This window comes from Ranitomeya variabilis, chromosome 1 (assembly GCF_051348905.1).
Source record: "Ranitomeya variabilis isolate aRanVar5 chromosome 1, aRanVar5.hap1, whole genome shotgun sequence".
In the NCBI taxonomy this organism is placed as follows: domain Eukaryota; kingdom Metazoa; phylum Chordata; class Amphibia; order Anura; family Dendrobatidae; genus Ranitomeya; species Ranitomeya variabilis.
This window is the reverse complement of record NC_135232.1, coordinates 189,597,217-189,619,959: the sequence shown is the minus strand read 5'-3', so window position 1 is coordinate 189,619,959 and position 22,743 is coordinate 189,597,217. Positions and strand designations below refer to the sequence as shown.

Sequence of the window (22,743 nt, the reverse complement as noted above, 5' to 3'; positions counted from 1 at the left end):
AATAGATACGAGTTGTGAGAGAAGAACATCAGAAACAGACACAACAGTTGTGAGGACTATCCCATGGTGCTCAGCAGGGAGGTACTACAACACACAGGCGCTAGAAGGTAGGCACTGATTTCCACCTGCAAAGGGAACTCTGGATGTGCATTCGGACCGGCCGGTCTCAGCCAGCCCTGTTAGCAGTACTCTGGATTGAGGATCCTGAAGCCTTCAGTAAAGAGGTAAAGAGACTGCAACCCTGTGTCCTCGTTATTCATCGCAACCTGCACCACGCACCATCATCACATCTTTCATTGGACGCCCCTTAGCAGGGTCACGGACCGGGTCTAGCCACCGTGACAACCCCAGGACCAAGACCGAGAGGCCCGGTACCGAGTACCCCGTGGGCCTGTGTCTGGGGGCGCTCCACTAGCATTTCTTCTGCGGTGTTGCTATCAATGTGTCAAGAGTGGGAGAAGAGGGTTGCATTGACAATCCAACACAATGGGCAGCACTTTGAACACATTTTATAAGTGGTCATAAATTTGTAAGTAAATCATGAAAGAATAAAGTTACGTTAAAACCAAGCAAACCATTGTTTTTCTTGTGAAATTCTCAGTAAGTTTGATGTGTCACATGACCCTCTTCCCATTGAAAAAGATAAAGTTGGAACCAAAATGGCAGATTTCAAAATGGCTGCCATGGTCACCACCCATCTTGAAAAGTTTCCCCCTCCCATATACTAATATGTCACAAACAGGAAGTTGATATCACCAACCATTCCCATTTTATTTAGGTATATCCACATAAATGGCCCACCCTGTGGAATAATTTTTTAGATATACTACTTGTATAAACACAGCGGTAGAATAAAAATTTTTTTGGCCCACAAATGGGAAAGAGACAGCTTCAGTGTAGAATTCTGTTGAAACATTACTTGTATAGACACAGCGGTACAGTAAAATTATTTGTTTGGCCTACAAATGGAAAAAAGACAGCTGCTGAGATTTATTTATTTGCCACATTACTAGAAAAGACACAGCTGTACAGAAAAAATATTTTTTGGGCCTACAAGTGACAATGAGATGACTGATGCCAATTTTTTATTTGCAACACTACTAGAAATCACACGGGGTCCTGAAAAGTAATTTTTTCCCCTACAAATGTCAATAATACACCTGATGCCAATTATTTATTGCCACTCTGCTATTAAAGACACAGCGGTATAGATTATTTCTCTGCCCTACAAATGGCAGCGAGATGGCTGATGCCAATTATTTATTTTCCAGGCTACTGCAAAACACACAGCAATGCTGAAAAATTATTTCTTTGGCCTACTAACAGCATGAGAAGGCTAGTGCCAATTATTTATTTCCCAGACTACTAAAAATTACACAGCAGTACAGAAAAATTATTTACTTTGCCTTCAAATGACAATGAGACACCTGATGCCAATTATTTATTTGCCACACTGCTAGAAAAGACACAGCGGTACAGAAAAACTATTTCTTTGCCCTACAAATTTCAACAAGATGGCTGAAGCCAATTATTCATTTCCCAGACTACTAAAAAACACACAGTGGTCCTGAAAAATTATTTATTTGGCCTACTAATGGCAATTAGATGGCTGATGCCAATTATTTATTTGCAACGCTACTAGAAAACACACAGCTATACTGACAAATTATTTCTTTGGCCTAGAAATGACAACTAGACAGCTGATGCCAATTATTATTTATTTCCCAGGCTACTAAAAAACACACAGCAGTCCTGAAAAAATTATGTCTTTGCCTACTAATGGCAATGAGACCGCTGATGCCAATTCAATTATTTATTTGTCTGACTAATAGAAAACACACAGCGGCTTAGAAGAACATTACTTCCACAGGCATGGGGGCGCCTCATGCACACAGTGGCTTAAAGGAACATAACTTCCACAGGCAGGGGGATGGAGAGTGCACAAAGCGGCTTAAAGGAACATTGCTCCCACAAGCGGAGGGGATGCAGAGTACACACAGCAGCTTAAAGGAAAATTACTACCATAGATGCGGGGTGCAGAGCACACACAGTGTCTTAATAAACCGTACTAGCAGTGTACTACCACAAATATTGGTTGAAGAGTACACACAGCATTTTTGTTGCAGAACTCGCAGTCAGAATCTGACCCTCACTCAATCTGTGTCCTATCCCTACACTAATAAGAGCATAATGGTGGCAACACTCATGATTCGGCCTTTATACAGGCTGAGTCATGTGGTGTGGTGGCCAATCACAGCCATGCCAATGCTTGGTATGGCTGTGATGGCTCCGGAAATACCCACTATCTAAAAGCATGTTAATTGGCTTGGCTGCAACCTTTAACAAGCTTTATTCGACTGGTGAATTTTGAACAGGAAACTGGACATACAGTAAAAAGTCCATGTTCCTTGTATATGCTATTATTCGGTCACTGCGGGGTAATATGTGGACTTTTCATGGTGTGGCGGTATTTGTTCCTTGTATGTGGTATTATTCAGTCACTATGTGTTGGTAATATGTGGTCTGGTCATGGTGTGGTCATTTAAAAATTTTAAAATATACAAAAAAATATACCAAAAATTGTATTGCTTGTTTTAACAAATGTTTAATAAGTTACAGTAGAGTAGGGCCCTGCCAAAAGAGTCTACCTTGTCGTGGTGGTAGATTAAAAAATCTTTTGGCCAAAACAAAAGCTGCTGGCTATGTATGAGATCTGGTGATGGGAACTCTTAATGTGTAATTGGTGAGGACATGGTGCAGAAGTGGTGTTTTTCCAAGAGATGGTGGTGGGACTGTGGAAGGTTCGAGGGTTGGAGGCAGGACTAGGGTGGAGCCTTGGTGGAGTTTCAAGGGAGCCCACCAAAATTTTGACAGTATGGGGCCCAGAAATTCTTAGTGGTAGCCCTGCTCTCACCGGTATGAAACCAAGGATCTGGCCAGGGAGCATCAGAAATGAGAAACATCCCAAACTCAGCAGCAGAATCAGCTTTTCAGCCTGATAGGTGCTACTCAGAATCATTCGCTGCTGGCAGTAGCTTTGACAGCTATTCTTTCTAATGTACAGTTGGTCTTTCTGGAACCAGTAGTTGATCTCCCTGATAAATATTCAGGGGAGATAGATCAGTTCAGGGTGTTTAAGGTGAACATTAAGTTATTTTTTTCCCTGTGACCCCGGTCTCCATGGTAGGAGTCCCAGTTGGTGGAAATAATCATGTCACTACTGCCAGGAGGCCCTCAGACTTGGCCATTCTTTTTGTCCCCACAAACCAAGAACGATCTTCGATAAATGCTTTTTTTGATGTGTTAGGGTTACTTTATGACAAACCTGACAGGATCTGTCACGGGGATACAAGGAGGGCGAGAGCTAATAACCCGGGCCCCTGCAATTTCCCTCAGACTAGGGAAACCCTCTCTGACCCTCTACCTGAAGTTTACACTGAAGGTGTGCATGTTCAGGCCTCCACCCTCACCCTGACTCCTGATTCAGCCCTAGACTGAATACCACCACCCACCACCCAGTGAATGCAATAGACCAATACCCACAGTTATAACAAACAAGGATAAAGGAAAATATACACCACGCCACAGTCAATCAGGAATACACTATAACGGTGCAGGGCAAAATAAATACAAATATAGGAAGGAGTAAATAAGACAAGGAAAATACACCACCAGCAACGATTCTCCAACAACCAGCTCTCCACTCCGGACCGAGATAACCACGGATAAGACAGAAGCTATAATCGGCGACGCCCAAAGATCAGGAGAACCATTTAAAGGAAATGGGCATGGCCCAGCTTCCAATCCGAGGATCAGATAAATTAACCCCGGAGCAGCCAGACGAAAACTAGCCGACGCCAATGAGCAAACAGTGGTCAAACGTGGAATTACCGCTGTCTGTCAGACGACCTGGTCTGAACACTGTCTGACATGACAGTACCCCACCTTCTACGAGGGACCCCAGGGCCCTCACGGCTTATAGGACCCAGCTTGTCCGGATGGCGATGATGAAAACACCTGACCAGCCGATCCGCATGAATGTCTGAGGCTGGTACCCAGGACCTCTCCTCAGGCCCATAACCACGCCAGTGTACCAAATATTGTAAAGTGCGGCGCACCACACGAGAGTCAACCACCTTGGAGACTTCAAATTCTAGGTTACCATCCACCAAGACTGGAGGTGGCATAGGCGCCGCGTCCACAGAACCCACCACCTTCTTAAGAAGAGACCTGTGGAACACGTTGTGTATTTTATACACCATATGGAGCTCCAGTCAGTACGCTACTGGGTTAATGACGGCGGTGACCCTAAATGGACCAATAAACCATGGACCCAATTTAAGGGATGGTATCTTGAGTCTTATGTTTTTTGTGGATAACCACACCCAGTCATCCACACTCAGGTCTGGACCTGGCACACGCCTACTGTCAACCACACGTTTGTACCTAGCACCCACACTCAACAGGCGCTGTTTCACTCTCCTCCAGACTGATGACAATTGTGTTCCTAACTGGTCTTCCTCCGGAACGCCGGAAGAGCCTCTCTGACTCAACGTACAAAACTGAGGATGTAGCCCGTAAACACAAAAAAACGGAGACTCCCCAGACGACTCCTGGCGGTGATTATTGATGGCAAACTCGGCCAAAGGAAGAAAGGTAGACCACTCCTCCTGGTTATCAGAGACAAAGCAGCGCAAGTACTGCTCCAAATTTTGGTTCATACGCTCGGTCTGACCATTTGACTGGCAATGAAACGCAGACGAATGAGACAACTTGATCCCCAGCCGTGAGCAAAATGCTTTCCAAAATTTTGCTACAAACTGAGTACCCCTATCTGACAAGATGTCAGACGGAACTCCATGAAGCCTGACCACCTCCTGCACAAACACCTGAGCAAGAGTCTTAGCGTTAGGTAAAGAAGGCAAAGACACAAAGTGCGACATTTTTGAAAACCGATCCACAATCACTAAAATGACCGTGTTCCCAGCTGAGGGAGGCAAATCCGTGATGAAATCCATGGAGATTTCCATCCATGGCTTACTAGGTACCTCCAGAGGAAGTAGTGTGCCAACAGGACGGGAGCGGGGCGTCTTCGCCCTAGCACACGTGGTGCAAGCAGACACATATGAGACCATGTCCTGTCGGATTTTGGGCCACCAAAACCGACATGACACCAACTCCAAAGTACCTCTAACCCCTGGGTGGCCAGCCAGGACAGTATCATGATGCTCCGCCAACACCTTCAGGCGGAGATGAAGTGGTACAAAAGATTTGTTAATGGGAAGCTCAGATGGTACCTCCTCCTGAGCCTCGGCAATCTCAGCCTCAACCTCGGTAGTAAGGGCTGAAACCACAACACCCTTTTGGAGGATGGGTACTGGGTCTTCCCGAGGTTCTCCCCCCGGAAAACACCTGGACAGAGCATCCGCCTTAGTGTTTTTAGACCCTGGTCTGTAAGTGACAACAAAGTTGAACCGCGTGAAAAACAATGCCCAGCGAGCCTGCCTGGGAGACAGACGCTTGGCAGACTCCAAATACAGCAGATTCTTATGGTCGGTAATAACAGTGGCCTGATGTACCGACCCCTCCAAAGAGTGTCGCCATTCCTCAAAGGCCAACTTAATAGCCAACAACTCCCTGTTGCCGATATCGTAGTTACGTTCAGCGGACGACAGTTTTTTGGAGAAATAGGCGCACGGACGCAATCCACTCAAGGATGAGCCTTGAGATAGTACCGCCCCCACACCAACCTCAGACGCATCGACTTCCATGACAAAGTGTTTAGATACGTCTGGCTGCACAAGAATGGGGGCTGAAACAAAACTGTTCTTGAGAAATTCAAATGCGCGAACAGCAGCCTCAGGCCAAATGGAGAAATTGGTACCCTTTTTAGTCATGTCAGTTAGCGGTTTAGCAATGATAGAAAAATCCTTGATAAATTTCCTATAGTAGTAAGAAAACCCAAGGAACCGCTGAAGTGCTTTCAGGTTATCAGGACGTTCCCAATGCAGCACCGCTTGCACCTTAGCGGCGTCCATTTTAAAACCAGAAGCAGACACAATATATCCCAAGAACGGCAACTCTTGAGCAAAAAATACACATTTCCCAAGTTTAGCATACAGCTTATTCTCTCTGAGAAGCTGTAACACCTGCCTGACATGATCTAAATGAGCATCACGGTCGCAAGAATATATGAGGATGTCATCTAGGTACACGATAACGAATTTCCCCAAAACATGCGAGAACACATCATTGATGAAATGTTGGAACACTGCAGGTGCGTTAGTTAACCCAAAAGGCATCACCAAATTTTCAAAATGACCCTCAGAGGTATTAAAAGCCGTCTTCCACTCATCACCTTGACGGACTCTTATGAGGTTGTACGCCCCCCTGAGGTCAAGCTTGGTAAACCACTTAGCACCTGCCACCTGGTTGAACAAATCTGGTATCAGTGGCATAGGGTATGGATCACGAACCGTAATCTGAGATTAGTGGCGGAACCACTATCCACAAAAATAGTGATTGGTATCTCTCTGCCAGCGACAACAACTTGGGCAGGGAGCATGCACTGAGAAATCATCATGGAGGATATACATAAGCTCAGACTGGACTCCTCCACACCCTCTGAGCTCAGAAGTTTTCCGCCGTTGCGTTTTTCAGCAGAGGACAGATATTAATAAAATGACCAGTTTTACCGCAGAAAAAACAGGCTCCCTATTTCCTGAGTACAGGGGTACGATTCTTAACATGTGACACCCCTGCGATTTGCATAGATTCCGTGGGCTCACCTGCAGCAACCTCACGTGAACCTAAACCTTCACCCACAGGCGGCGTCTCATGATTCCCCTGACGCAAAAGGCGATCAATGCGGACAACAAGACTCATAGCGGAATCTAGTGAAGCAGGAGTCTCGTACATCAGGAGGGCTTTTTTAACCCTATTAGAAACTCCATGAATAAAGTGACTCCGCAATGCTGGCTCATTCCACTGAGTGTCAACCGCCCAGCGGCGAAATTCAGAACAGTAATCCTCTGCAACACGCTCCCCCTGGCAAATAGTGCGTAACTTAGATTCTGCTAGAGCCATTCTGTCTGGATCATCGTAAATGTGTCCTAGAGCAGAAAATAAACCCTCCACTGAGTTAAATGCAGCAGAATCAGACGGCAACGAAAATGCCCATGCTTTGGGATCCCCGCTTAATAATGACAACACCAGGCCCACACGTTGAGCCTCATTACCAGAGGAGATCGGGCCCATACGGAAATACAGTTTGCAAGCTTCACGAAAAGAAACAAATTTACTGCCTTCCCCAGCAAATTTTTCAGGCAAAGAAAACTTGGGCTCATTAACTCCTCCTGTCGCTCCAGCCTGTATGTTAGATACTGCTAGTCCCTGTTGCTGCACTGCTCCCCTCATCTCAGTGACCCGTAGGGACAGCGCCTCCAACTGGCGGGTTATGGAAGTCATGGGATCCATGACAAAACACAGAGAAGAAAAAAAAAAAGGAACCCCCTTTTTTTTTTTTTTTTTGTGTTAGGCCGATTATAATGTCACGGGGATACAAGGAGGGCGAGAGCTAATAACCCGGGCCCCTGCAATTTCCCTCAGACTAGGGAAACCCTGTCTGACCATCTACCTGAAGTTTACACTGAAGGTGTGCATGTTCAGGCCTCCACCCTCACCCTGACTCCTGATTCAGCCCTAGACTGAATACCACCACCCACCACCCAGTGAATGCAATAGACCAATACCCACAGTTATAACAAACAAGGATAAAGGAAAATATACACCACGCCACAGTCAATCAGGAATACACTATAACGGTGCAGGGCAAAATAAATACAAATATAGGAAGGAGTAAATAAGACAAGGAAAATACACCACCAGCAACGATTCTCCAACAACCAGCTCTCCACTCCGGACCGAGATAACCACGGATAAGACAGAAGCTATAATCGGCGACGCCCAAAGATCAGGAGAACCATTTAAAGGAAATGGGCATGGCCCAGCTTCCAATCCGAGGATCAGATAAATTAACCCCGGAGCAGCCAGACGAAAACTAGCCGACGCCAATGAGCAAACAGTGGTCAAACGCGGAATTACCGCTGTCTGTCAGACGACCTGGTCTGAACAGTGTCCGACATGACAGGATCCAAGTCACAAAAGCAAAGGTTATGACTCTAACACAGAGAGCCCATCACTGATAATTACTGTACCAATTCTGGCAATGGTCCACAAAAGTGCTGTGGAATGCTGCAGCTCTCAGGTGCCAGTTCTGCAGAGGTACTCTCAAGGACGCTCTGGCTATCCATACTCCAAGCTATCCAAGCTATTGGAGCATTTTTAATAAATTGAATGAGTGTGTTAAGTCCACTCAAGTTTTAATCCTTCTCGATCTCCAGAAACCATTCTTGGAGGTGTATGCCTCAGAGATCAGGGTAAGAGCTATTTTGTTTCAAGGTCCTAAAACTCTGACCAACTTGCAGCCATGTGCGAGAGAAATTATGGTGTTGGGTATTGCTATCTGCTCTCTGTCAAATTAGATTTTGAAGACTGGAGACATTTTTGGGAAGGAGCTACTCATCAGGTCACTGTTGTGATGGATCATAAAAATGTAGTTTATATTGAGTCTGCAAAACACTTAACCTCAAGACAGGCCAGATGGTCCTTATTTTTTTCTAGTTTCGATTTTGCTATCAAGTTCACGTTGCGGTCCAAGAATGTTAGGGCTAACACTGTGTCATTTAGCCTTGATTCAGTTTCTGCCCCAGAACCTCCATCCTCCATTCTTCCTTAGGGTATTGTGGTTTCTGTGGTATTCACAGAGTTGGAAGCAGATATTATTGAAGTCCAGTTGTTGCCTCCTTTCACTACTCCAGGGTCCAAATTATTTGTGCCTGTATATTTAATATTACATTTGTTGCAGGAGTTTCATGATTCCGCATAGAGTGGTCATCCTGGGCTCACAGTTATGCAGAAAGCCATTGCTAGACCTTTTGGTGGCCATCCATGTTTAATGATATTAAAAATTTTGTATCCACTTGTGATGTTTGCACATGCACTAAAGTCTACCGTGATCGGCTGGCTGGGAAAATTGACTTAATTGCCTCCAGAAAGACCATGGACTAATATGTCTATGGATTTCATTATAGATTTGCCTTTGTCTGAAGTTTATGGGATTGTGGATAACAGCTCTATCATCCAATTTGAAGCAGAGCTGTGGGTATTGTGAATGACAGCTCGGCCATTCTTTTTGGGATCTCCTCTAGAGGTCAACCATTCTAGGTGATTACAGGGCTATTTAGCACGCTAACAATTGTCAGATCATTGCCAATTATAGCTTTTCTCAAGTGGTGTGTGTGTTTGCTCTGTACTCTGAGTTGTATTCTGATCTCCATTGCATTTACCTGTGATCATCTGTTTGACTTACCCCTTTCTCTTGATCCGCTGACTTCCTGATACTCTGACATCGAACTGTTACCTGACTATGCTTTTGTCTTTTCTCTTTGTCTATTATGAGTCCTCTTGTTACTGACCCCAGATGTTTTGACTATTCGGTCTCACGGTAAGTCTGTTTGTAGTGATTATCATCACAAGTCCCTTTTTGAGAATTATTGGAGCGACACTTGAGAATGCACACTGCTGCTCCATTTCCAGGAGGATAAAAGAATCCCATTATCATGGATTCCAGGTGGTCAGACTGCCACCCTTACCGATCTGTAAGTCCTTACCTATTCCATGGGTATTTGATAACTTATTTTTATTGGTCAAACTGTTTAATAACATTGATTAGTTTCTATATAGTAAATAAGTAGCTTGATGGACCCTCACAAATTTCCTGTTAGGAATATTCTGTTTACATCTAAAAATATATCTAATACAATAGCAGCATAATACTAACTAGATTTGTTGCAAATAATTATTGCTCTAACTTTTAGAACAAGAGCTATGTGTTACTCAAACTAACTGAATATACCTGTTGTTAAAGGGAACCTATCACCAGAAAAAATGCTATTAACCTGTAGATATGAGGTTAATCTGCAGGTTAATAGTGTTATTAACTTGCCTTTCGCCTGAACTTAGTTGAACACTGTGGAGAGATAATTAACATTATGCCACTCGGAGCCATTCCGGTTTTCAGTCACGAGGGCGGTGCCAGTGCTAGTTCAGTTATTGCTCTGATAATACAGAGTGGCTGCTGTAACTGCTCCCTGGGCCCTGACTGACACTGACTCTGCATTAAGGCTGACTATCAGTTACAGCCACAGCTCACTATACACAGAGTGGTGACTGAAACCGGAGCGCTGACTTGGGAAATAAAGCTCATTTTCTCCCCGCAACATTCGGCTAAGTACGGGTACTCGGTAGGCTAATAATGCTATTAACCCTATATCTGCTTGTTGATAGTGTTTAATCTAGTGACAGGTTCACTTTAAAGTTAAATATACTAAAGCAGATTGGCAATAATTTTTCAATTTTTTTCAGCAGCTTCAGCGTTTTACATATAAGTTCCAGTGAAATGAAAAATCAATAGGTAAAATCATTACATATATGTTTATGCAATTATTGCTATCATTAATATAATTACTACATGCGTCTTACTTAAACTCCAATTGTGTTGTTATCACATTCTCGGTTCCCACATGAAATTCTCAGTTGGCCCACTTCTTTTAAGAAAGCAAAATTAATGTTTATTATCTGCACAACTGTAATGGAGTGTAAGGCACGTATTAATTCTAGCAAATAACTGTACATGCTTATAGTCTGCCAAAGTGTTATTGGAAAGCAAGGCAATTAATAAAAAACTTTTTTTCCCTATTCATTTTCTCGATATCTGAATCAAATAAATTCAATTATCATAATCCACATGCACACAGAATATAAGGACTGTCATGACATCAGCCTTAGGTTATCTGTGGAGAGCCTTGATTAACATTTAGTCAGGATTTTAACTGTACTGTACAGAGTAGAAGCAGTATACACCAATCAGTCATAACATATAAACCACTGATAAATGAGATGAAAAATTGTATGTGCACATGAAGGTTTTCAAAGTAGTCAAAAACGAGTTTTCTAATGGAAAACATTTCAGTAAACGCTATTTACTGGTTCAGAGAGGTTTTTCCATTTCCAGAAATGGCTTTGAAAACATTTTTAAGTGTTCTTTTTATTTAGTATTGTTTTCATTCTTTTGATTTGACAGTGTCAAATTTAGAACGTTTTCCATTAGGTGATGTTTCAAAGAATGGAAGCCTGAAAGAAGAAAAAGAAAAATACTGAAAAGACTCAACATATAAATGGTAGGAATTTTTTTTTCAGGCATCTTTTGGCATGGATCCACTTCAAAAAACGAAAAATAAACAAAACTCCATATGCACATACCCACATGGTATGTGTGTGGTATCCCACGAAGTGGCCATTTTTATGGGATACCGGATATATAGTGTGTTTTCATACAAATGCTGTGAATATTTATGTGAACTGTGCATTTTAAACACATTGTGAGACCTGCTGACAGGCAGCACAAAAAGGGTTAATCTTCTCCACACAGGCTTGATCAGGTGATCCAGCTCTGTTTTAATATGCAGAAGGTTCTGGAAAAATGCCTCAAGGCAGTCAGCCAATGACTGCAGCTCTACGGTCACATAGAAGGGGGAGTAGCCAAGTCCTGTGAGATTGTTTTAATTTGGAGTGGCAGTTGGTGGTCAGACATCTTGAGGAAAGGAAGCCATTTTGTATGTGAAGGAATTATCTACCTTTTCCCTGCCTGCTTTGCTTAAAAAGGGGACTGACACAATAAGGGGAGTTAATAGTCTTCATATGAGGAAGACTACCATTGCACCTCTAGGAGGAAGAATTACCTCAGGGCAGAAACAGAGCACAGTGCTGAAGAAGAAATATTCAGATTTAATAAAACCAGAGGTTACTAACATCTGCTTGTCTGCAGGCACACAACAATCATCAACTGTTAGCGTAATCCTGTCCCTCAGTTTACTGATGTTTGTAAATAATAATTTGCTCCATTACCTTCAGTAAAAAGACTTCTGTTTTAAATTCTTACAGCTGCTTCATGACTGGGGCTCAAATGCACCAACTACAACTACCATAATCATCTTCTTCCTAGAGGCAGTTACTGTGTAAACATTGCATTGTGGATTTTCCTGTGTGTGTGTAATTTAAGAAGGAAACACCCTATTCTTCAGACTATAAGTCGCACTGGACCATAAGATGTACTTAGGTTTTAGAGGAGGAAATTAGGAAAAAAAAACTGAAGCAACAAATGTGGTCACTGGTCCCCTCATCACTTTCCTGGTATGCATGGCCCCATCCCAGTCCTGGTATGCATGGTCCCATTCTTATTCTGATATGATTGATTGGCTCCATCCTGTTCCTGGTATGATTCATTGATTGGCCCCATCCAGTTCCTGGTATGATTGATTGATTGGCCCCCATCCAGTTCCTGGTATGATTATTTGGCCCCATCCCGTTCCTGGTATGATTGATTGATTGGACCCCATCCAGTTCCAGGTATGATTGACTGATTGGCCCCCATCCAGTTCCTGGTATGATTGATTGGCCCCCATCCAGTTCCTGGTATGATTGATTGATTGGTCCCATCCAGTTCCTGGTATGATTGATTGGCCCCCATCCAGTTCCTGGTATGATTGATTGGCTCCCATCCAGTTCCTGGTATGATTGATTGATTGTCCCCCATCCAGTTCCTGGTATGATTGATTGATTGATTGGCCCCTATCCAGTTCCAGGTATGCTTGATTGATTGGCCCCCATCCAGTTCCTGGTATGATTGATTGATTGGCCCCCATTCCGTTCCTGGTATGATTGATTGATTGGCCCCATTCCTGTTCCTGGTATCCATGGCCCCATCAGAAAAGATTAAAAAAAGACACATTACTCTTACCTTCCTCTGCTCCCTCGCTGTTGCAGCATCCCGCTCTGGTGCCAGCAGCTGATTAATGCTTGGAAGCAGCCCATGGCAGGGATGTCATGTGCTGCTAGCAAACAAAGTCCAGCTGCTGGAATACTCACCGGGTGTTCATCAGAGATCGCGGAAAGTATCCATTCCTCTTCAGTAGCATGCACTGTCGGCAGTCACGTGTGCCTATACTTAAGATAAGTGAATATTATGAATATTAATTTCTCTTAATAGTCCATGAGCCAAGAACCAAATTTGACGATATCGGTACCAAGCGGAGTGACTAATTCTCTTTGGTATTTTTAGGTAGATGCATGTCTGTAGTTTATTTTTTGATATGATAGCCCTTACATATACGTAGCTTATTAACCCCTTCAGCCCTAGGCCTATTTGTACCCAAGTGCCTAAGCCAATCTGACCTGTGCCACTTCATGGGCTAATAACTTTGGAACGCTTTCACCTATCCAAGCCATTCTGAGATTGTTTTCTCGTGACATATTGTACTTCACGTCAGTGCTAAATGGGAGTCAATATATTTTACCTTTCTATATAAAAAAATGCTAAATATTCGGAAATTTTGGAAAAATCGGCAATTTTTTAACTTTGAAATTCTCTGCTTTTTACAAAAATACTGATACCCCCCATAATAGTTATTAATTTACACTCCCCACATGTTTACTTCATATTGGCATCATTTTGAAAATGAAACCTTATTGTTTTACGACGTAATAGGGCTTATAGTTTTATGCGCAATTTTTCACATTTACAGCAAAACCCACTTTTCAAAGGACCAAGTCACTTCTGAAGTCACTTTAAGGGGCTTACATAACAGAAACCACCCATAAATTACCCCATTTTGCAAACTACACCCCTCAAGCTGTTCAAAACTCATTTTTAAAAACTGTTAACCCTTTAGGTGTTCCACAGGAATTTTAGCATGAGCCAAGAACCAAATATGACGATATCGGTACCACCCGGAGTGACTAGATGTAGTATTTGTAACAAAATTTAATCCAAGTTATGTAAATACACACTGAACATGTCATGTGCATATATATATATATATATATATATATATATATATATATATATATATATATATATATATATATATATATATATATATATATATATATATATATATATATATGTTACTCCATAATATCTTCAACATCGGACTCTGAATCTGACTGTTGTTCTACTGGCTCGTCTTCAGTACCCTTGTTCTGGCATGTCTGTAATCTGCACATGTCTGTGCACTTCAGGCCATTGCTGAGGCAAGTACACTGAGGAAGTTCACATGACCGCACACACTTGCAGGACAGTAGCTGTATAATAGCTTCTGGTGCTGGTGCCCCTTGCATCCACTTGACAACAAGCTTTCCGTCGTTATCTATCATCCAACCGCAGTCTGTTGGGTTTGCAACCCATGGCTGGCTCTGCAGACTTCTCCTCCAGATCGCAGCCTGGTAGTTTGCACGCAGTGCATGCATGAAAAGGCAGTCCTGGCAAGGAGGGAGTTGACTTGACTCTACCACTCCACGTCTGGCACAGAACAGCTGATAACGGAGCCTGTTTACCTCAGTTGTTTGGGTAGTTGGCAGGTACATGTGGCAGGTGATTTCCTGTAACTTCTCAAAAAGTTCGGTAGACACTTCCCATGAACGACCAACTTCCTGAAAGGCATCCTGGTATGTCTTGTTCATCTTCAACTGCTTGAGTGTCGTCATCTTCCCACGGCCAGCGAATGCACTGACGGTGTCACAGCCTGTAAATGCATGCATACCAATCAATGAATCACATACGCTGCCTCCCAATGTTCGGCTCAGAGTGGTGATATCCAGGAATCTTGTCCGGTTCTGTGTACCGCATTTCTGGAACAGGTGGGATGGGATTTTGTGGCACATGCCCAGACACAGGACCATGACATCAGTATCCTCCGAAGTGATGATGACCGACTTGTAACCAGATTCTGCTGCATGAAGAGCATGGAGAAGGAGGCGTGTGTCTGCTTCTTCTTGATTTGACTTAAGGTCAGCAGCCTCTTCCCACTGTTCTTTGGTGATCTTAAAGCAGAGCTGCTCACATGTGACATACAGCTCCTTCTCCTCAAGCTTCTCCCTGTGGTGTTTCGCCTTCCATTCTTCTACCAGAAACTTTATGAGACTTGCCTTGTTGGAGGAACTACTTAGAAGCTTTTTCCACTGCTGGATGTTGTGCCCATGTTGAATGTTCTTGAAATGGATCCCTGTGCCTTCATATCTGTTGACTCTTTCTGTATCTTTGATGGATGTCTCCTTGTAGACGTCAAAGACAATATCAATGCGCTTGCTCTTAGCACCCTCATGGATAGCGCGACTCATTGCTGTGCCTGCTAGCTGGCCAAATGTTGCATTGTTTCCCTTCAGTTTCTGAACCAGGCTCATCCCATCAATGATGGTTGCAGAGGGCTCGGGGATCACTTCTGCAGGACGAGCATTCCTCTCCAACTCCCTTGCGAGGGCAGCCTTGTTGGTCTTGCGGATAGACCCATCACCATTGGCAAGTGCCCATGGCAATGGACCCAGGGGATGAGTCAAGACATCACTCATTTGTAGCTTTCTGTTCTCAGCTACAAGTATCATCTGGCCAAATAGGTTTCTGTCAGCCTTCAAAATTACCTCCTTGCCAAGACCTTGTCTGCGTGTCTTCATTTGGATGTTAGAGAACGTTTTAAGTTTGTTCTTCGTCATCTTGTCATGAAACAATGTAGTTGGCTTATCGGTACCCAAACGCTCATCCTTGAATGTTTGATATGCATCCTCTCCTATACTGTATGCCCCTTGAAGGTCTTTGGCTACATCTGGTGGTGCTACAGTCGCTGTTGACAAACTGATAAGTTCACCATTATGCTCTTTGTTGAAGGGGTTCACCCAACCTGTCTCCAGCAGTTGAACGAAAGATTGGACATCGGCTTCATCTCTTCTAATCCTAGACACCTGTAGGTCTGAATGGCTGAAGTCAGTATATTGTTGGCCTACCAGGGCCCTCAGCTGCCTCAAGTACATACTGCGGTACTCTGATGTCAGGTAGAACCTGGAAACAGCTCCAACTTTGAGGCTGAAGCCTTTTGTGCCCCCTGGTGTCTGGGTGTCTTTGTTGATTGTCTCTTCAATGGTCTGGTCCACAGGAATTCGTCCAAAAGGATTCTTGCTACCGATCTGGACCGAAAAGCCACCTTGAGCCTAAATGAGCCTAAAATGACACCTTCATGTAAAAAATGCACTTTTTCCATTTTCTCAACCAAGTGTTTCCAACTACTGTGAAACACTGGTTGGGTCAAAGTGGTCACTATACCCCCTAAAAGATTCCTTGGGGGTGTAGTTTCCAAAATAGGGTCACTTTTTGGGGTTTCCACTGTGGGGGTACCTCAGGCAGCCTTCAAATGTGACATGGCCCCCTAGATTTCTTCCAGTGAATCCGCCACCCAAAAACCACATAGCGCTCCTTCCGTGTTGAGCTGTGCTGTGTGCCCATACTTTAGTTTACGAGTACATGTGGGGTGTTTCTATAAACTGCAGAATTAGGGTAACCAAGTTTGGGTTTGCCGTTAACCCTTGCTAGGTTGCAGGTAAAATTGGATTACAATGTAATATCTGGAAAAAAAATGAAATTTTGAAATTTCGCCTTCATTCTGCTAAAATTCCTGTGGAACACCTAAAGGGTTAACAGTTTTTAAAAATGAGTTTTGAACAGCTTGAGGGGTGTAGTTTGCAAAATGGGGTAATTTATGGGTGGTTTCTGTTATGTAAGCCCCTTAAAGTGACTTCAGAAGTGACTTGGTCCTTTGAAAAGTGGGTTTTGCTGTAAATGTGAAAAATTGCGCATAAAACTATAAGCCCTATTACGTCGTAAAACAATAAGGTTTCATTTTCAAAATGATGCCAATATGAAGTAAACATGTGGGGAGTGTAAATTAATAACTATTATGGGGGGTATCAGTATTTTTGTAAAAAGCAGAGAATTTCAAAGTTAAAAAATTGCCGATTTTTCCAAAATTTCCGAATATTTAGCATTTTTTTATATAGAAAGGTAAAATATATTGACTCCCATTTAGCACTGACGTGAAGTACAATATGTCACGAGAAAACAATCTCAGAATGGCTTGGATAGGTGAAAGCGTTCCAAAGTTATTAGCCCATGAAGTGGCACAGGTCAGATTGGCTTAGGCACTTGGGTACAAATAGGCCTAGGGCTGAAGGGGTTAATAAGCTACGTATATGTAAGGGCTATCATATCAAAAAATAAACTACAGACATGCATCTACCTAAAAATACCAAAGAAAATTAGTCACTCCGGGTGGTACCGATATCTGGCCCGGCTCATGGACTATAAGTATTGGCACGCGTGAACGCCGCAGCAGCAGGAAGCAGGCGGCTGACAGTGCGCGCTACTGAAGAGGAATGGATACTCACCACTCTCTGCGCTGAATGGTCCCAATGAGTACTCCGGCAGCTGGGCTTTATTTGTGAGCAGCACATGACATCCTTGCCATGCGCTGCTTGCAAGCATTAAGCAGCTGCTTGCACCGGAGCAGGATGCTGCGAGGGAGAGCAGTGTAGGTGAGTGTAATGGTTTTTTTTATATCTTTTCTGATGGGGCCATGTATACCAGGAACAGGATAGGGGCCAATCAATCATACCAGGATGCCAGGATAAAATAAATATTCATTGCCCTTCATGCCCATGGGTGTGGAATGCAGTGCATATTCATTTCTCTTTAGCAGCGGGCACAGGAGTTAACCGGAGCCACCGAATCCTGCCTCTGTTACCTGCTGCTCAATATCCAATGAATTCTGGCTCTCACAGACCTGTAACTTCTTCTTTAAAAGGCTCCTCTGTCCTCCACTCATTACCTGAAGCAATGGCACCTGGAGAGGAGAGGGAAGAATGTAAGTAGATTGTGGTCAGAAAGAGGAAGAGGTCAGTTAGAGAGGTTGGATATGGAGCAGAGGCCGGTGAAGATGAGGTCCAGAGTGTGGCCATCTTTGTGAGTGGCTGCAGAAGACCGTTGAGTGAGGCCAAAGGAGGAAGTGAGAGATAGAAGCTTAGTGGCAGCTGAGAGGGAAGTGTCAATGGGGATATTAAAGTCGCCCAAGATGACAGTGGGGAAGTCAGTGGAGAGGAAATGAATTAGCCAGGTGGTGAAATGGTCAAAGAAGGTGGCGGCTTGCCCTGGGGGGTGGTAAATGACAGCCAGTTGGAGGGTGGAGGGGAGTAGATGCACACAGAGTGCACTGCAAAGGAAGGGAGGGTAACAGAGGGTGGCAGTGGTATTGGGGTGAAGAAGCAGTTTTCTGACAGGAGAAGACCAACTTCTCCACCATGCTTGCTGCAGGGGCAGGGTGTGTGGGAAAGGTGGAATCCACCATACGAGAGTGCAGCACGAGAAGCTGTGTCAGAGGGGTTGAGCCAGGTTTCAGTGATGGCGAGGAAGGAAAGTTTGTGAGTAATGAAAAGATCATGGATGTAGGAAAGTTTGTTGCAGGCAGAGCGAGCGTTCCATAGAGTTCCTGCTAGTGGGACTGGGGAAGTGGGGGCTGGGTGAATGGGTATAAGGTTGGAGAGGTTACAGAAAATTGTAATAGAGCGTGGATGGGAGGTAGACTGTGGGAATGTGGTGAGGAGGACCAGGATTTGGAGCAATATCACCGACAGTAAGGAGGAGCAGAGAAAGTGTTAGCACGTGGGAGCAGGAGAGAGCATGAGGAGACTGTGTTTGGAGACATAGGATTGTATGTTGAGGAACAGTTCTGAGGAGGAGGGGAGATGGATGGGGAGGATTTTGAAGAAGATATGAACAGTTCCTTACTTGGTGTAAGGATTAGAGGGGTTAATAGACAGTGGAGAATTATAGAGGTGAGCGTGAAAGCAAACAGGAACATTGTTTACAGTGACTGTAGCCAGTTACCTTCAATTTCCTTCTGGTTCAATTCTGGAATTAATTCTGATCTTCACACTTGTATGATACACACTTATAGGATACACACTGCAGACTAAAGTCTTGGCAGACTTGTGCTATGCAATATACAGTATATGCTACAAAGTGCATTCAGGTGTGAAGCAGAGAGGAGTTATTTTCCCCACTGTATATAAATATGTATATATATATATATATATATATATATATATATATATATATATATATATATATATATATATATATATATATATATATATATATTTCATGAGCTGGAATCAGAAGTGTATATACCATATGCTCACTTTGAGTTCCCCAATAACTGGCCTAACTGTGGAAGCAGCAGTGGCCTCATCCATCACTCGTCAATGAAATTGCATAATTGCTCTCATGATTGGAGACAGCAGAACAGCAGAGTTGCGTCCCCTGACAAACTGGTGACAGTGGTGGGATCTGTGTGACCGTCCTGGCTGTTATCTTTGACAATAATGATTTTTTTTCTTTGATTAATTGTGCTGGCTTGATTTAATTTTCCATTTCCTATTGAGATCTTTGTCTGCTTGGAATGCTATGTCATCTACATTGTAGTATTGCTGGTGCTGGGGTTGCCAATGCTGCCTTTATACTGCCAGATATCTCCTTGCCTACCCTGTCCTACCTTTCTACCACTTTTGCCACTATCACTGCCACACCATCCACACATTTCCTGCCCACTGTGTTCTATAGTTTAAGGCTATGTTCACACGCTGCGGATTTTGCTGCGGATCCGCAGCGTGTCCGCAGCAGTTTCCCATGTGTTTACAGTACAATGTAAACCTATGGGAAACGCAATCCGCAGTGCACATGCTGCGGAAAAAAACACGCAAAAACGCAGCGGTTTACATTCCACAGCATGCCAATTCTTTGTGCGGAATCCGCAGCGGTTTTACACCTGCTCCATAATAGAAAGCCTCAGGTGTAAAACCGCAGTGAAATCCACACAAAAACCGCTGTAAATCCACAGAAATTCCGCAGGAAATCCACAGGTAAAACGCAGTGCCTTTTACCTGCGGTTTTCACAAATCCGCTGCGGAAAAATCCGCAGACCTCAAGAATATGTGTGCACATACCCTTACTGCACTACCGCTGCTGGCCCTACATTGCCAATCATCCTATGGCCTGCCCTGTTATACTACTATAGCATGCAGCTTCTGCTGCTAGCATTTCATTATGGTGCCAGTTACAGATCTCCTACCAGCCTGCTGAGCTTAATAAGTATATTAGCTGTACTACCCAGCTTCGCCTGGGTTAATAACTGCTGTTAGCAAAATAGAATGTGTTAGCAAAAATTTATTCTGCACAGAAAAACCACAAAATAAATAGATGGAAATGTAATTATTAAAAGGCAAAAACTAAGCTAATAAAAGCATTTCATAACATATATTTCAACACCAGAGATATTCCACACAGATTTAACTAAATTGGCCAAGTAATGTGAACTAATCTTCTACTACTTATTCGAGAGCCTTTTGATAAACAACATTCTTAGTTTTTCCTTCAGGTGCAAAGATGAACAGATTTTTGCCTGTTCCAACTCTTGAACAGGCCACATAAAGTTGACCAGGAGAAAAGCATGGAGATTGTAAATCGATTCCAACTACTTTCAAGGACTGTCCCTGAGCCTTGTTGATGGACATAGCAAATGCCAGTCGAACAGGAAACTGGAGGTGTTTAAAATCAAAAGGCAAATCAGATGGAATGAGAGGAATTGTTGGAATGAAAACATCTTCTCCTGTGGCACATCCTGTCAAAATGGTCGCCTCAATTACATGTGGAAACAGGTTCCTTATCAAGAGTCTTGTTCCATTACACAGCTTTGGTGGATACAAATTGCTCAATAGCAGAATAGGTGCTCCACGTTTTAGAAAGACGTTGTGAGGAAGAAGTCCTTGTGGCTCCAAGGAATTGAGGAACTCAGTTGGATGAAATAATGCTTGAGCAGGGTCTATTACTGTATCCACTGACTTGTAGTTTGTGCACACACCTGGAAGGAGATTTAGAATTTGAAGATTGATCTTGTTGATGCTGTCTTTTTTGGGAGCTAGAATAGCCCTTTCACTGTCACTATGAGACAGGTTAAGTGGTAGTTTGAATGTCGAATGTGCTGTCCTGCCACCTTTTAAAAGTGTAGCTGCAATTCCAGAAGATGCCACTGCAAGTGCAATCTTTTTTGTTGTCGAAATTTTGCCAGGAGCAAGTTGATTACAAATGTATTTCCTGTTCTACCTGGAGCATCAAGGAATACAATTCCACCTTTGTTGGTTTCACTGAAACTTAAAAAGTAGTTATAGGCATCCCTTTGATCTGGTACCAATATTGGCTCGTTCTGAGACACAAATGCTGTCAGTTCATCAATGTTGTAGTTTGTTTCTATGAAAATCTCCCTACACATTTAGATGCCTTCAGGATTTCTTATTGGAACAGGCAAACCAAGCAACTGTAAGGCTTTTCCTGACATTGCTATGCACTGATCTTCAAGGAGCATTAAAGTTTCATTGAACATTTCCTCAGTGAAGTTGATGAGTTGCTGAGGATTTTCCCTTCTAATCTGCATGAGGATGTCCTCACTGAGATCAGTTTTGTACTTTGTCCAAATCTCAAGAGGATTTGAAATGCTACAGGTTGTTAGAATAATAGCAAAGAGGTGTCTTAGTCGCTTTGGGGTTTGTGTGGATGCTGCTTCACTGAGGGTCATGTCCCAGTGTCCATCACTTTCCAGAAGTCCTTTTCTTTGGCAAGCTTCCCTGAATGTTTCACACACATGGCCTCCGACGGTCTTCAGGTCAGAAAATGATGTAGAGCCTTTGACAACATGAAGTAACATGCGCAGGTAGAAGCACTCTGCATTTGACGGATGAACAGTGTAGACGCAACGAAGAGTATCAGTTGCTTTCACCCCTGTATAGCCTTCAATATCAAGCCCCCGTCTCCTCTGTTTTTTCTGGAGGCATTCCAAGTGTAGTACTGTTAGGACTGGTGGAACGCACCAAGTAAAAGATGTAATAATATTGGTGCGTTCGCAGTCCGGGGTCCACCGTGCAGGTGAAAACCTGCTGCTAGTAAATGGCAGCGCTATATGGCGGTGGAAGCGAACCCTGTAAAGCCACAGGTCCGCAATACCACGCAAATGAGTGCAAGCAAGGAGTCAGCGAACTCAATCCCAAGACTCAGGGTTGAAGTCCGTACAGACTACTTGCGCACCACACCGCAACTGGGTGTGTTAGGTATAGTAAGAGCACCGAATTGCGAACTGTGCCGTGCTGGCAGACACTACTAGTACCCGGACGTGCATTAAGAAGAGCACTACTGGCGTGTGGCGCCGCACTGGCGGTCACAGCGATAGACGCTGACTCGTGTGTAACACGTTGAGTGATTAGTCGGGCGCTAGGTAGCAGCCATACACCTTACGCGATCAATCATACAATAGGGTAGGGGTATTTAATGAATGACTTGCACTCACAACAAACACACGTATACAATTGTATACTAGCGCATGGCCGAGCCTTATATAGCTGCAGCAAGTAAAAGACCTTCCTAGAAGGACCAATGTGAGACTGCCATACCTGAGCATGTGACCCTAAATCTCCACTGAGATATCTTGCCCTGGGCATGCTCAGTGTGTGCAAAGCAAGACTTAGCCCTAGCACTTAAAGGACCTTCCTGAAAGGAACAATGGACTTAGCTGCAGTGTCTGACCATGTGACCCTCGATCTCCACGGAGAGATCTTACTCAGGACATGCTCAGAACGGGAAAAGCAGGACTTAGTCCCAGAAGCGTCTGCTCGCCGCTGCCCAGCACTGACTTCAATGGC

General features: G+C 43.7%; 1 long non-coding RNA gene across 1 annotated transcript in view; it reads right to left on the bottom strand.

The window, feature by feature from the left end:
- The window catches only part of LOC143793847 (uncharacterized), a 111,870-nt gene that overhangs the window by 24,985 nt on the left and 64,142 nt on the right, over positions 1-22,743 (bottom strand). Inside the window, exon 3 of the long non-coding RNA XR_013220295.1 lies at positions 17,784-17,843. This is a non-coding gene — a long non-coding RNA (uncharacterized LOC143793847). The remainder of the gene's footprint in view (positions 1-17,783; positions 17,844-22,743) is intronic.